Below are 12778 nucleotides of genomic sequence, written 5' to 3' on the forward strand. Positions count from 1 at the left end.
TTTTGACTTGCACTATCTCTGTGCAAAATCCTTCTTTTTCGGCCTTGATTTGCACTCTTTAGAAGTCAGCAGTTGCCAACCCTTCAAAAGATCTTGATTTGAATAGGCGTATTAAAGGAGTTAAGTAAAAGGTAAGCTAGACATTTTGGATATGAAGGGAGATTTATTTTATTTTATGAGGAAGAATTAGTTTCAGCACTGAAAGAATTAAAAGCTAATTCAGCCCAAGTTGCAATATTGTGGTAAATGAGTTTTTTAAATATGGTGGTTATGAGGTTAGGTTTAAGTTACTGAAGATAGGCCTAATGCATATAGATTTTGAAAAAAGGTAAATACCTAGCAATTTTAGGAAAATTAATTAAACCTCTCTATAACAAAGATGATAAGAGTGACATTAGCATAGCCTAGTCTATATAAGAAACAAAGTAATTAGTATAATGTTACTTTTAGACTTAGAGATGCTGTAGGGTGAAGAACTTTCTCGTAAATATTTCGTTATTCATATTATTGACTTACAAATAAATTAAACATACCACTTGATTCCTTTTTTTATGCTCTTTTCAAATATAATAATCATTTTTGTTAGAAATGAATTTTACCCCCTACCCCCTATATATACCAATTCAGGGTATATATTTGCACATTAAGGGGGTTAGGGAAAGTTTAAACTTACCTCTCATTTAAATCAGAAATAAAATTTACCCCCACCCCCTAATGTGCAAATATTTACCTTGAATTGGTATATATAGGGGTATAAAATTCATTTCTGACAATAATGATTATTACATTTGGAAGGAGCATAAAAAAGGGCATCGAGTGGCATGTTTACTTTATTTATAAGTCAATAATATTAATAATAATATTAATATTAAATATTAAAAAAAACAAAAGTAATAGTTGAGATTAAAGAGTAAAAGAAGTGTATAAAACTGCATTAGAACTTTTGCTAAGATAAGCTACTACATACTAAAAATTGAGTTGAAAGGAAACTAAAATTTCAATATTATTTGAAAATATTATTAGTGGGGGGGGGGGTCAAATTAAAAGCACGGATAAGATTTCTTAGGGATTCCAGAAGAATAAGGACGGGAGCATTTTTATGTGTGTTAAGAGTCTTGGAAGGGTAGCTATCAAACAGTTTGTGGTAAAGATCTATAAGGAGCAACCCGGCTCAATAGTAACCAAAGCTCTGATAGCTAAAAACCTGAGCTATGCAACAATATGGCTATTACTAAATTATTTAAGATCAAACACTTGAAATTATTAGTTTATGGACTTGCCTAGAAGAACCTCTTTTGGAAATACCAATTATCCAATATGAAGTATATATCCTTTTAGTATTTCAGTTTTATTCACATTTTAACAGAAAGCTGATTGCCTTCTGATTCTAAAAAATTATCTTTTAGTTCTTGATATTTGTTCTATAAATCATAAATATTATAGCCTATATATACATATATTTTTCATTTCAATTGCTTGTCAGAACAGAGACCAAACATTGAGTTTATGATGATAAATTACTCCCACTGGGCTGGCTCTGGTGAGAGGTGATTGGTTCTACACTTGAATTGTGTCATACTTTAGTAAAAGAGGGGTAGTCCAAAAACCCATTGATATTTATCTAGAATGCCAAAGAAAAGTTGTCTTTCCCAAAAAGAGGTCTTTTACCCTGGCTAAATTTCTAAGAGAAGAACAGTATGGTTTTAGGAAGTACAGAGAATGTGTTGACCAAATTTTCACTCATAGATTAATAATTAAGAAGTGCCTGAGTCATCAAACCCCTTTAGTCCTCATTTTTATAGAATGTGTGCAAGTATTTAATTTAGCTGTTAGAAGAGCTATCCTTGTATGGTATACCATATAAATCCTTGGCAGCAAAAATAGTGCTGCCTAAGTAAAGAGCATTGTGGATACAATGTATTATTTGTGTGTTTAGACCAGAGCACTTTGTATCAAAGGAGTTGTCAGAGAAACTTTGAAAGGGCTCATTTGATTGTAAACTGAAGGGGCTAGTGCCCTTTATAATAATCAAAAGTGATCAGAGTGCAACTAACCCCCTCCCATACCCACCCCTTCCCCGAACACATCCAATCAAAATTTTGAGATAGCCATTTTGTTAAATGAAATCTAGAAATTATGTCTTTGAGGATGACAACCCCCCACCCCTCCCCCCACAGCCCTCAGGGCAAGGGTTGTAAGTTTTGCCCTGGGGGGCACATAAGGTATATATAGAAAGGGTAATTGTATAAACTTTGGAGGGGCTCATTGGATTGGTAATCAGAAGTTATAGTGCCCTTTTTAAGATTACCAATTCAATGAGCCCCTCCACACCTTGTATTTTCCTGAAATGCATTCAATAGAAATTTTAAGATGGCCATTTGTTGTCTTAGAAACTGCAAAAAGAGCTCATTTGATTGGAAAATGAAAGGGCTAGTGCCCTCTTTAATAGTCAAAAGTGAATGGAGGGCAATAAACCCCCCTCCCACTCCCACCATTTGATGATGGCCACCATTTTGAGATGGCCATTTTTTGTTGTAGAAAATTCAAAAAAAAGCTCATTTGATGGAACTTGAAAGGTCTAGTGCTCTTTTTAATAGTCAGATGCAATTGGAGGACAACTAACCCCCCTCCCACACCCACAATTTTTCCAAACACATCCAATCAAAATATTGAGGCATATAAGGTATATACCCCCTCCCCACACCTTGGGTTTTCCCAAAATGTATCTGATAGAAATTTTGAGATGGTCATTTGTGTTCATAGAAACTTCAAAGACAGCCTTATTGATTGGAAATTGAAAGGGCCAGTGCCCTTTTTATTTTTAAAAATGATTGGAGTGCAACTAACTCCCCTCCCACACTCACCATTTCTCCAAACACATCCAATCACAATTTTGAGATGGCCATTCTCAAAGACAGAAAGTATGTCTTTGAGAATCACAACCCCCCAGCTCTCAGGGCAAGGGTTGTAAGTTGTGCCCTGGGGGCATATTAAGTGCATATAGAAAATTTGATTGTAGAAACTGGAATGGGCTCATTTGATTGGTAATCAGATGTTCCAGTGCCCTTTTTTCAGATTCAGAGCTATTGGAGGGTGGCTACCACCCCCTACACCTTGTATTTTCCCAAAATGCATCTGATAGAAATTTTAAGATGGCCATTTTTGTCATAGAAAATTTTTAAAAAGCTCATTTGGTTGGAAATTGAAAAGGCTAATGCTCTTTTTAATAGTTGCAAGTGATTGGAGGGCAACTAACCCCCCTTGCACACACACCATGTCCCTCAAAATTTTTAATAACCATTTTGTTCAATGTAGTTGAAAGGTCTGGAAATTATGTCTTTGATGATGACAACTCACCACAGCCCTCAGGACAAGGGTTGTAAGTTATGCCCTGGGGACATATAAGGTATGTGTCAAAAAGGTGATCATATAAACTTTGAAGGGGGTTCATTGGATTGTTAATCAAAAGTTCTAGTGCCATTTTTAAGATTCAGAGTGATTGGAGGGTGAGACCCCCCCACATCTTGTATTTTCCCAAAATGCATCTGATAGAAATTTTGAGATGGCCATTTGTTGTTGTAGAAACTTTGAAAAAAGCCTATTCAATTGGAAGTTGAAAGGACTAGTGCTCTTTCTAATAGTCGAAAATGATTGGAGGGTAACTAACCCCCTCCCACTCTCTCTATTTCTCTAAACACATCCAATCAAAATTTTGATATAGCCATTTTGTTCAATGTAATTGAAAGGTTTGGATATTATGTCTTTGAGGATGACAACCCCCCAGAGCCCTCAGAGAAAGGTTGTAAGTTAAGCCCTGGGGCATATAAGGTACATAAAGAAGCGTGATTGGAGGGTGGATACCCCCCACACCTCTCGTATTTTCCCAAAATGCATATGATAGAAATTTTGAGATGGCCATTTGTTGTTGTAGAAACTTTGAAACAGCTCATTTGATTGGAAATTGAAAGAGCCAATCCCCTTTTTAATAGTCAAAAGTGATTGGAAGGCAACTAACCCCCTCTCACGCCCACCTTTCCCCCCAACACATCCAATCAGAATTTTGAGATAGCCATTTGTTCAACATAATTGGAAGGTTTGGATATTATGTCTTTGAGGATGACAACCTCTCCCTCACAGCCCTCAGGGCAAGGGGACACACCCCCACCTTGCATTTTCCTAAAATGAACCTGATAGAAATTTTGAGATGGCAAGGACTTTGAAAGGACTAGTGCCCTTCTTAATAATCGAATAGATTGGGGTGGAGAAGGAGCGTGTGTAGCTGTGTTGGCCTCAGACGGCTTGGTGCTGCGATGAGTTGTTAGAAGTAGTAGTAGTAGAAAATGATTGGAGGGCAACAAACCCCCCCCCCCCCCCTCACGCGCCCACCATTTCCCAAACACATCTGATCAAAACTTTGAGATATCCATTTTGTTCAATGTAATTGAAAGGTTTGGATATTGTGTCTTTGAGGATGACACCCCCTCCCTCCCATAGCCTTCAGGACAAGGTTTGTAAGTTATGCCCTGGGGGCATATAAGGTATATATAGAAAATATGATTGTATAAACTTTGGAGGGGGTTCATTGGATTGGTAATCAGAACTTCTAGTGCCTTTTTTTAGATTCAGTGTGATTGGAGAGTGGATATGTAGTTGAAAGGTCTGGAAGTTATGTCTTTGAGAATAACAACTCCCCCCCCCTCAGCCCTCAGGACAGGGGTTGTAAGTTATACTCAGGGATATAATGTATATACCCCCCCCCCTCCACACCTTGGGTTTTCCCAAAATGCATCTGATAAAAATTTTGAGATGATCATTTGTTGTTGTAGAAACTTCAAAAACAGCTCATGTGGTTTGAAATTCAAAGGGCCAGTGCCCTTTTTAATAATCAAAAGTGATGGGAGTGCAATTAACCCCCCTCCCAAGCCCATCATTTCCCCAAACACATTCAATCAAAATTTTGAGATAGCCATTTTGTTCAATTTAATTGAAAGGTCCGTAAAATATGTCAAAGGATGACAACCCCCCAGAGCCCTCAGGTTGTAAGTTTTGCCTTGGGGGCATATAAGGTACATATAGAAAGGATGATCGTATCAATTTTGGAGGGGGCTCATTGTACTGGTAATCAGAAGTTCTAGTGCATATTTTATGACTCAGAGTGATTAGAGGGTGGATACCCCCCACACCTTGTATTTTTCCAAAATGCATCTGATAGAAATTTTTGAGATGGACATTTGTTGTTGTAGGAACTTTGGAACAGCTTTTTCGATTGGAAATTGAAAGAGCCAGTGCCCTTTTTAATAGTCAAAAGTGATTGGAGGGCAACTAACCTCCCTCCCATGCCCACCATTTCACTGAACACATCGAATTAAGATTTTGAGATGGCCAATTTGTTCAGCATAATTGAAAGGACCGGATATTATATCTTTGAGGATGACAACCTCCCCTTCACAGCCCTCAGGGCAATAGGGAATATCCCCCCACACCTCGTATTTTCCCAAAATGCATGTGGTAAAAATTTTCAGATGGCCATTTGTTGTTGTAGAAACTTTGCAAAGAGCTCATTCGATTGGAAATTGAAAGGATTAGTGCCCTTTCTAACGGTCAAAAGTGTTTGGAGAGTCACTAACCCCCCTCCAACGTCCACTATTTCTTCAAACACATCCAGTAAAAATTTAATGCTAGCCATTTTTTTAACGTAATTGAAACATCTGAAAATTATGTTTTTGAGGATGACAACCCCCCAGAACCTTCAGGGCAAGGGTTTCAAGTTATGCCCTGGGGGCATATAAGATACATAAAGAAGGGTGATTGTAAAAATGACGGAGGTTGCTCATTAGATTGGTAATCAAAACTTCTAGTGCGTATTTTAAACTTCAAAAAGGGCTCATTCGATTGGAAATGGAAAGGGCCAGTGCCCTTTTTAATAGTCGAAAGTGATTGGAGGGCAACTAACCCCTCTCCCACACCCACAATCTCCCCAAACACATCTAATCAAAATTTTGAGATAGCCATTTTGTTCAACGGTAATTGAAAGGTCAGGGAATTATGTCTTTGAGGATGACAACCCTCAGGGTAGGGGTTTTAAGCTATGCCCTGGGACTATATAAGGTACATATAGAATGGGTGATTGTATAAACTTTGAGGGGGCTCATTGCATTTGTAATCAGAAGTTCTAGTGCCCGAGCGATTGGAGGGTAGATCTCCCCCCTCCCGACACCTTGGGTTATCCCAAAATGCACATGACAGAAATGACAGAGATAGCCATTTTTTTCAACATAATTGAAAGGTCCAGCAAATATGTTTTTGAGCATGGCAACCCCCCAGAGGGGTGTAAGTTATGCCCTGGGGGCATATAAGGCACATAAGAAAGGGTGATCGTATAAATTTTAGAGGGGGTTCATTGAATTGGTAACCAGAAGTACTAGTGCATATTTTAAGACTCAGAGTGATTGGAGGGTGGATACCCCTCACTTCTCGTATTTTCCAAAAATACACTGATAGAAATTTTGAGATGACCATTTGTTGTTGTAGAAACTTTAAAAAGAGCTCATTAAATTGGAAATTGAAAGGACTAATGTCCTTTTTAATAGTCAAAAGTGATTGGAGGGCAACAAGCCCCTCCCCTCATGCTCATAAATTCCCAAAACACATCTAGTCAAAATTTTGATATGGCCATTTTGTTCAGCAGAGTTGAAAATTCAGGAATTTATGTCATTGACAACTCCCATTCCTTCTCAAGACCAGAACATAATTTGCACTTTACTGAAAACAAAATACATTTAAAATGTTTTCACTTTGTTTTTACTTGTTTAAAATGTTTTTACTAGATGTATAAAGGGGAGGTCCTCCACCTTGCACTCCAATTACAGCGCGAGTGTCTGGTGGTCTTTTTAAGTGTAACAAGAGACTGGAGGGCAAGCAGCCCTTCTTTCAAGCCCATTTATTTTCCAAACGTATCCAGTCCAAATTTTGAGACAGCCATTTTGTTCAGCATAGTAGAATGGTCCATCAACTGATGTCAATCCCCCACAATTATGCAATTGCCCCACTATGCTTTAAAACTAAATGTTTCTTTAACTAAATCAAAAGGCATTGTACATTTGGTTGCCAAGAAGACACTTCAGCAATATATCAAGAACAACTGGGAGAATGAAGTTAAAACTTTTGGTGCTAATACTATTACTTATACTATTTCTGCTCTTACAATTTAAATAAATAAAAAGAGTGTAAGTTTGTCCAGGTTGTCAAAGAGCATAGATAGAATCTTTTGGAAATGGTATTAAATTTTATTTTTCAGATCAACTTCAGCAGCTATAAAATTAAATTAAAAATTATACTGTTTGTGCCAGGATACAGAAATTTTGAAAAATTTTCCCCAACATACAAAAAACAACCCATACTATGGATTCATATAGAAAAAACTGAAAAGATTTACAATATTATTTTTTCATGAAAAAGACTATGTCAATAAAAAACTAACAGAAATTAATTAAAAAAACTTTCTCCACAAGACAAGTTTTTCAAAGAAAAGTAAAGAGCTCCAAGCCAAGAACGAGGAAAAATTAAGTCAAGTGATCTTCTATCAATAAATAAATGAAACTCAACCCCCATGCCTTCTCAAGGCCAGAACACAATTTGCGCTTCACTGAAAACAAAATTAAGTCAAGTGATCTTCCAAGGTTAAAACTACCACAAATCACTATCAATAAATAAATGAAACACAACCCCCATGCCTTCTCAAGGCCAGAACACAATTTGCGCTTCACTGAAAACAAAACACGTTTGAAATGCTTTCAACTTTCTTACTTTCACAAATAAAAACTTATCAAAACCTTAAGAAACAAATGTCAGTATATGTCAATAAAACTGATAATCCATGGTCATTTTTTTTTTCAGTACAGCGCAAATTGTGTCCTAGTCTTGAGAAGGCACGGGGGTTATCAGCCCTACTTGTGTTAATTTTTGCTTGTTTTGAGTTTGATTAAGCTATTTATTGTAATTTCTGTTCGTTTTGCGTTTCATTTGTTTATTGATAGTGATTTGTGGGAGTTTTACGCTTGGAAGATTATTTGACTTAATTTTGTTTATTCTTCGCTTAATGAAGCTCTTTTACTTTTCTTTGAAGAACTAGTCTTGTGGAAAAAGTTTTTTAAATTAATACATTAAAATGATGAATGCTATGTACAAGAATAACATTGCTGCAGTTAAGGTGGGAAAGGAGGCTAGTAGCTGGCATTGTATTAAATCAGAAGTTAATCAGGGTTGCATTCCATCCCCATTTGTATTGACCATTTGATGGACTTTGTCCTAAGGAAGACAGCAAAAGCAATGGGAAAACACAGAATAAAATAGCGAAGTAAAACTCTCCTAGACTTAGATTATTGTGTTCATCTAAACATTCTAGATGAGAATTTTAGCAAAATGAATGAACTTTTTGATGTTTTGCAACTTCAAGGTTCAAGAATAGGTTTGAAGATTAATGTTAAGCAGACTAAGTTACTAAGACTAGAGATAAGTGAAGGTGAAAAGATGATGTTAAGCAACAAGAAGACTGGCCAAATGGACTGCTTCACATACCTAGGTAGTACTATATGTAAAGATAGGGGGCGAAGTGAAGACATTAAAAGAAGAATAACCAGGGCCCAGTTTGTTTTTTCACAGTTAGAAAGTTTGGAAAAATGGGAAGATGAGTCTACAAACCAAGATTAGAATATTGGAAGCCACAGTGATGACAGTAGTTCAGTATGGTTTGAAGCATGGGCACGCTGAGAAAATGGAGGAGGATTTGCTAGATGTTTTCCGGAGAAATTGCCCACAGACTGTCTTGGGCTCCTCACGGACTTACCATGTCTCAAACAGTAATCTGTACAAAAATGTGGTTCACTCCCACTTTCTAGGGCTATAGTGATAGAAACGTTTGGATGGCTAAGAAACATTTCAAGGATAAGACAAAGATTGTCCTTGTCTGCCAAACAAAAGTAGGTTATCCCCAATTGGGATGGGAGGATGTTGTAAAGAAAGATTTAAGAAAAATGGGTACTTCCTGGGAGGGTGTAAAGAGGGGGCCTTTGAATAGATTGGGATGAAGGAGGAGTGTGCTTAGCTGTGTTGGCCTCGTGTATCTTGGAACTGCAATGAGTTGCTAGTAGCTGTAGTAGTGCTTCAAGAACAGTGAAATAGACAAGGAAGAAACAATCACAAAAATTTCACTTGTTTCAAAGAACATATCTTAGTATAAATGAAATAAGGCAACAGAAAAGTGAAAAAGAGAAGCTAAAACATTAAGATCATGAAAGTGAAAAGAAGCCAAATACAGTTGCTATTCATAAAATAATCCAGTTAGTAACAAAACAAACAATTTGAGCTTTATAGGAAACATGTGTTTCTATAGATAACATGTGTGTAAATATTTTGCCTCTATAAAATAAGACATCTTTAGCAGGGACAAAATAAGAAAATAAAAAATTTAAACAAGAAGACAAGTAAAAAAGCCAAACAAATAGAAATGATAGAATTTCAAAATAAATCATAACCAAAATGAATGGAATGTAAAATGAAAACACACCAAGTGTACAATTGCTACTACAGAGGTAATCCAGGTAGTAACAATATATATCATTTGAGCTCATTCTTTCATATCTAGACAGTTGTTGACAATTTGATTAATATAATTCATTTTCGGGCAGATATAGAAAAATATTTTTACTGAGACAAATAGAAGTAAAATAGTTATTAGCTAGAGTTACACTAACTTTGTCAACTTGACTGTTCATTAGGGGAATGCTAGAGATATATTACTTTAAAGTTTTTGAACACTGTGATAATTTTTTTAGCATCCAAAGTAGGCTATTAAGTTTTTTTCTCCTAAAGCCCATGATCTTTTAATTTGTTTACAAATTTTACTGACAAAGATTTCTTAGCTTCAGACATTTGCATAGAAGTTTCTTCTTTTATAGTTTATCATGCTGTTTTATAAAGTAGACCATTCTGTCATTTATCCATGGTCTAATATAATACTTGGAGACAGCAGGCTTCTCTTTGACAAATTCACAAAACAAAGTAATGGGATTCAGTTTCAAACCAATCAGGGACCAAAAAGTTCTTAAACCTATTTTAAGGCCCTCTCCCATCTCCTGCTTAAAAAAAGGAAGTTCAAATGGATCGTTAAGTCAAAAATAAGAACTATTTTAATTACTTTTTATGGATAAATGGTTGTGATGATACTTCAGATATAACTTTTAAAGAGGAAATGAAATAGCAATATTTAGTAATACAAAAGTTTCAAAAGTAACGTACCAAAGTTTCTTTGATGCTTTACTTTGAATTTACACCCTAGTGGCCTACATTTATATTTGACCCTTCAAAAGGGTACTAGTTTCTAACACCCCTGCCTAGTTTCTATAGCCATCCCTTCCATATAAAGTAGCCAGGGGGGATACATGGGAGCCAGGACACTCTTTATTAAGTCACTCCTAGTACTGTAACTGATAGTATTAAGCAGTTGCTTTTTATCAATTAAGTTGCACTTTTATATCCCTCACTGTATTTCTATTTTATATGTGTATTTTTTAACTTTAACCCTGTTTTTTAGGCTAATAAATTTGCTAAGGATCAGTTTCAAATTTTGTTATTGCTCTGCTCAGATTGTTTGTTTTGCTTAATTCTTACCATGGGCGTCCATAAGGGGAGGGGGCTGGAGGGGGCACTAGCCCCCTCTTGGCTGAATGATGCTGCCTTATTTTTATATATTTGTTTTGAGATTTTTATTATATAGCATTAAAAGTGTCAATTAGACCAGGAAAGCTTCCCCCTGGAATTCAGCTTATGGGCATCCATGATTCTTACTGCTCACTGATATTGGCAAAAAGTGCAAAAACGCTCAGTACTTCTCAACACTTCTTTAGACTTATCAATTTTAGCACCCCTCACCAATATAGGCTACATATAATTACAACTGTCATTACAATTTTGCAAAACTAGAGATCAATATTGCATTGAATGCTTCTAATAAAACTTCAGAACTAAATTATATTTGTGTATGCTTTTTTATTTAATTACAATATTGCAAAACTAGAGATCAATTTTGCATTGGAAGCTTCAGATAAAACTTCAAAACCGAATTTTATTTGTTTATACTTTTTCAATTATAAATGTACAAAGTCTAAATTTGTAGATACAGGTCTCGTTTTGAATGTTTGAATGGATAGGCCTACTTAATCTGGAAGTTGTTGAATGCAAAATATGGAGGCTCCTAACACTCTTATATGTTATAAATGTCTGAGCAGTATGATCAAAGTCCTTAGATTTTCTTAAAGCATTGTTGTATGCTGAATGATAAAAGTTTTTTGTAGATTGGTTAAATAAATCTTTTTGTTGTATTTTTTTTAGGTTTTTGTTTTATCAATTTGTTCAATTACTTGAATGTCTTGTTCAAGAGGAAGTCTTTTTTTTTAGACTTGGTTCAAATTTGGTGCAAATCAGTCACCATCTGTAAGAGATTTACTTAGTATGTATTTGTTTAGGACTGTCTACCACAATATCTATGTTTTTTAAGGATTAAATTTGAATATTTTAATCTTTGAATGATAATTAACTGAATGATAGCATGCATTTTTATGTTAACTGCCTGAGGCGGTATGTACCCGAGGGTCCTATTCTGTTCCCTGTATTATTACAGAATCAAAATCTCTGTACATATCTGAGCTTGAACAAGGTTTAATATGTATACTTATGAAAAAATGTGTGCTTCAAATTTTGTAGTTAGGGACATCTCTGATATAACTCTCAGGTTCATTATTAACAAAATAAGCAAATTTTGGCATTAAAAACTAAAAACTTTATTATGAAACTTAAATTATTTATTATCGAACTTTAGTACCAAATAGTGTTGTAAGTAAAATTAATACAACAAGGTAAAATTGGTAAAATAGGGTAAACTATATTACTCTTTAGAAAATATAGGGTAAAATTTACCTCCCCCACGGACAAGCTTTGCTTTTTAGGGGAGGCAGCAATAATTTTTTGTTGATATGTTTTTTTTTCAATAAATTCTTCTTCTTCTTCCAAATTTTATTGGTGTTTTAGGGTTCCCTTGTAGGTACAAGACCTGTTGAGCAATCCTTTTTAAGCATCACTTTCAGTTTTTAATGAAGTTTTTCGATGATTATGATTTTCATGGGCTTAAAAAAGGTAATGCTCTTACTAAAATTTCATCAATTTAATTAACAGTCTAGTTTATCCCTTTCGTAATCTTGTACCTAGGGTAGTACCTCAGCCCTTGGACAGTGTCTGATTTTGGACATCCATTTTGAAAAAAGAAGAAAATCAAATTTACCATTATTTGGCAGTAAAATCATACTAACATTTTTTTCCTACATTTAAACCTAAGAAATGTTACCCTAATGGAATTTCATATTTAAATAGTCCCATTCAACCATATTTTTCATATCATATACATATTATTTATTTTTATTTATTTATAAAAGCACCGAATAAAAGTAAATAAGTGGTTTGTAACACTTTGATGAACGTAGCACTTGATTATAATAGTAAAATATTCAGTCACTTTTCGTCATTAAGACCAACTCACAAACTCACATTCTTCAACTCACAAACTCACAAGTCTTCAACAGGATCTAGCTCCTCTCCTTCCTGCTCAGCTTCGATTTGGGTGAGCCCCCCTCCCTCCCAAGAAATACCCTTCCAAACAAAAGTCCTGCATACGGCCCTGAGGATTATATATCAATTTTTCTCTCCACCCCCCTCGTCCCTCCCTTAA

At 35.5% G+C, this 12778-nt stretch overlaps 1 protein-coding gene across 3 annotated transcripts in view; it reads left to right on the plus strand.

Moving 5' to 3' along the window:
* LOC148948976 (uncharacterized) overlaps positions 1-12778 on the plus strand; it is a 59837-nt gene continuing 47059 nt past the window's right edge. For 2 of the 3 annotated variants that reach the window (XM_089094157.1, XM_089094159.1), the window contains exon 1: positions 1-131. The gene's annotated coding sequence lies outside the window, so the exon portion shown is untranslated. Of the gene's footprint in view, positions 132-157; positions 243-12778 lie in introns of those variants that run through there. The other variant, XM_089094158.1, reaches the window with a different exon arrangement.

Source organism: Artemia sp. Qi Xiang Cuo, chromosome 9, assembly GCF_049724085.1.
Source record: "Artemia sp. Qi Xiang Cuo chromosome 9, ASM4972408v1, whole genome shotgun sequence".
In the NCBI taxonomy this organism is placed as follows: domain Eukaryota; kingdom Metazoa; phylum Arthropoda; class Branchiopoda; order Anostraca; family Artemiidae; genus Artemia; species Artemia sp. Qi Xiang Cuo.